Genomic DNA, 3,267 nt, shown 5'->3' with positions numbered 1-3,267 from the left:
ATGCTTCAGTAGACCCAGATCCAAACCTCAAGCTGAAATGAAAGGTTACATTTCTCCTATTTTCTATTTGGCTTATCTGTAAATTTCATCTCCCCTTATGTTAGTGAAAAGAGCAGCATAACACATGACAAATAGTGACAGATTAATCTAATTGATAGTATATTGAGCCTGAGTATGTTCATTTTTTTTTTTAAACATACCTAAATGCCTAAACACTAAATACGGTTTAATAGCAATAACCAAACAGTAGCTGGTTTAATCAAGCTGTCAACATGCCCACGGTTACTATCATCATATTCACTGTGATCACACAACCAAACCTCCTTTCAACCATTTTAAACAAAATAAGACAGACTACTTACTGAGCGAATTAACTAACGAAAACCATGCACCACAGAACATCACGAAAGTGTGAACCCTCTGTTGTCCATCCTGCTTTCACATTAAATCACTTATGTATAGGTTATTGACTAATACATGTTAAATTAGACTTTTTCCTTGTCACTATCGCCTTTGTGCTTGGACCTTGTGTTTCTCAGTTTCACAGTTTATTTAAGTTTATCTCATAATTTGTTGAAATGAAACAAAGTCTTGATGATAATCCCACAAGACACTAATGACAGCAGTGAGATCTTAAAATACAATCAAGATATTAAGAAACAGATTAAACATGTACTACAAGTTTGCTGCCAGAGTGGTGAAACTCGTTGGGCTTAAATGCTTTTGAAAGGCAAACTGCCCCAGGGACCGGTGTAATAACATCAAAATCACTACGTGTCAACAACTTAACTGTTACCTTTGAACAGCCACAGATTAACTATGATCTATTGCTGTCAACTCCCTCAAGATGATATTCATTCAGGATGTCAATAAAAAAATGAAACATTGATGAATAGAAACAAATACAGGTTTAGCGATGCAACTTGTGGGTATTTATCACTAATGAATATACCTTACAAAAGTAAATCCGAACACTCCTGAACAACACAAACTGGCAACCGTATGTTAACAGGCACCTTATCATGCCATCCACAAGTGTCCAAGAACAGTATAATCAACATTACAACAACACCACGTGTGGTGAGGACATTTTGTCTGCATGGCCAATCATGAACTTAAAGCCGATGGCACAGACCCAGAGCCAACAGAAAACAGGATGAATTGCTCTTGGACATAGAGACCCATTCTGTAGGGCTGCAGTATGCAGTAGATTTTAGGACACCAAAACAAAATATCTCCTCACAAACCTATCAACCCAAATTCACCCACTACAATCGTAACATTAGAAGCATGACAAAAAAGTTCAAAGCACGGCCAAACAAATGTGCTTAGTAACAAGCACAACACTGATGAGACAACTTCCTTAAATTATTTTAAATTATCGGTCAAGTTACTCCACCTTTTGGCATCTAATTCTGTTTTAACTAGCCCATTACGGTCTCAGTGGATCAAGTGCATCACGTCTTTGTCGCAAAGTGACCTGCAAAGATGTTCATGGCTGTGTGTCTCTCCTGCAGCGGAACATTGTGTTCCAAATTTCTATTGACTGAAAGGTCTCTGAACAGCAGCCCAAAAAAAACCCACCCAAGATTTGCACTCATCAGTCAGATACAGCTTCAATTAAACATTTTTGTTACAATCAGATAGCTTGGTGAGATATTTGTCAGATTTTTTGTAAAACCATAATGTACCAGTCTCAGCCAGCCTGAGCTCTGCGGACATGACAAGAACACATGCAAAGAGAAAAGTGCATTATAGCTAAAAGATGTCATTTGTACCAGAGAAATGGAGAAATTAGTAATAAGACTGCAAGCTTACCTTACAAACACCATTATCTTTGTTCGGAGTGATGTCAATACCTTCTTTGGCAAAGAGTGCTGTTATGGACCGCCCATCTGTGAACTCGCCCTTGTGCATGTTCATTTCTGTAGTCCCACTACCCCTGGAAATAAAATAAGACTATTCATACATGTATCAATCGACCTTATATAACACAACTACACAGACTAAATTAACTTTCTGGACTGAAAAAAATCTGAGACATAGAAAACCATAACTTTAGATCATACAAGTATCAGAATTAATTGAGTTAAGCCTGACCACAAAAAAGAACGTACTCCCTTGAGACAATATGTTGTTATGGGACGAACATTCACTGACTGACTGCTTTCCTAAGACACCTTAGTGAGGTTTTCTGAGATCACTGTATGGCTTCTTGTGTATAACTATCAAGCAGTTGTGTCCATCATATCTCTTGGTTAGAGATCTGTCGCAGTCCTCATATTTCCGTAAGTATTACACAACTGGACTACGTTTCCCAAAAGCATTGTTGAGCAACCACCTTGGTAACCGTGGAAAGAGAGTGTTCAAAATAATAGTCTCTCTATCATTTAACTATGGTAGTTGCTCAATGACGCTTTGAAGAAACTCACCCCTGGTCTGTGGCCTCATCATTCCATTTTGTGTATATTGACTACTCTTGTATTCTTTGATATCGGTACAAATTGTGACTGGGTATCCCTGAGACACACTGACAATCCCTCCCGAGTCACCTCTGCCACCTAGGTCTGCCTCTGCATAAGAGCCTCTACTTAAAGAAGTGACACATTCACTTCATGTGTGTAAAAACTATACTTGTGCAGTATTCCTAGAAAACCATACCCTGTACATAATATATTGATTTGTGTTATAAAAAAAAATGATTCTGTTAAGTTTCATGGATTCTAAGACTGCCTACATTCAGTTTTTCGCTTCTGCCTTTTAACATTGGCAACAAAACATTAACACATTTTTTCTCAATTAATTGTATCAAATGACTCCTTTGAAAAAGTCTGTCCTATCCAACAGTGTGGGATGATTTTATTTCTAGAGAACTTTGTCTTTACATACAAAGAACAGAAAAAGCAGTCATTCTTAAATCGAGCTAAGAGTACTGAGCAATAAGCAAGTTTGCTGTAAAGAGCATTTTTATATAACTTGTCTGATCAAACTGTATCATACTGTATATCTGAACAAATCTACTTGCACTATACAGTATACTGTATGCTTTGTATCATACACATAACAAAACATTTCATTTGGTTATGTCAATGTTTAATGTTCTGGCTAACAGGACTTTCTACATCGGTGCATTCCTTGAGAACTGTTAACAGACACAAGAGTTGACATTTGACACGTTTCAAACTGTCAGTAGAATTGCAATGTCTGCCAGAATTCTTCAGAGGATTACCGATATTGTTTACATATTGGCCTGATACTACACACAGT

The 3,267-nt window shown here is 37.3% G+C and overlaps 1 long non-coding RNA gene across 1 annotated transcript in view; it reads right to left on the bottom strand.

Moving 5' to 3' along the window:
- Positions 1-1,272: 1,272 nt before the first annotated feature.
- The window catches only part of LOC122129891, a 9,952-nt gene continuing 7,957 nt past the window's right edge, over positions 1,273-3,267 (bottom strand). The window contains exon 2 of the long non-coding RNA XR_006151807.1: positions 1,273-1,942. This is a non-coding gene — a long non-coding RNA (uncharacterized LOC122129891). The remainder of the gene's footprint in view (positions 1,943-3,267) is intronic.

The sequence above is a fragment of the Clupea harengus genome, unplaced genomic scaffold (assembly GCF_900700415.2).
Source record: "Clupea harengus unplaced genomic scaffold, Ch_v2.0.2, whole genome shotgun sequence".
NCBI lineage: Eukaryota > Metazoa > Chordata > Actinopteri > Clupeiformes > Clupeidae > Clupea > Clupea harengus.
The sequence above is the reverse complement of the archived record's forward strand: the minus strand, read 5'-3'. Positions and strand labels throughout refer to the sequence as shown.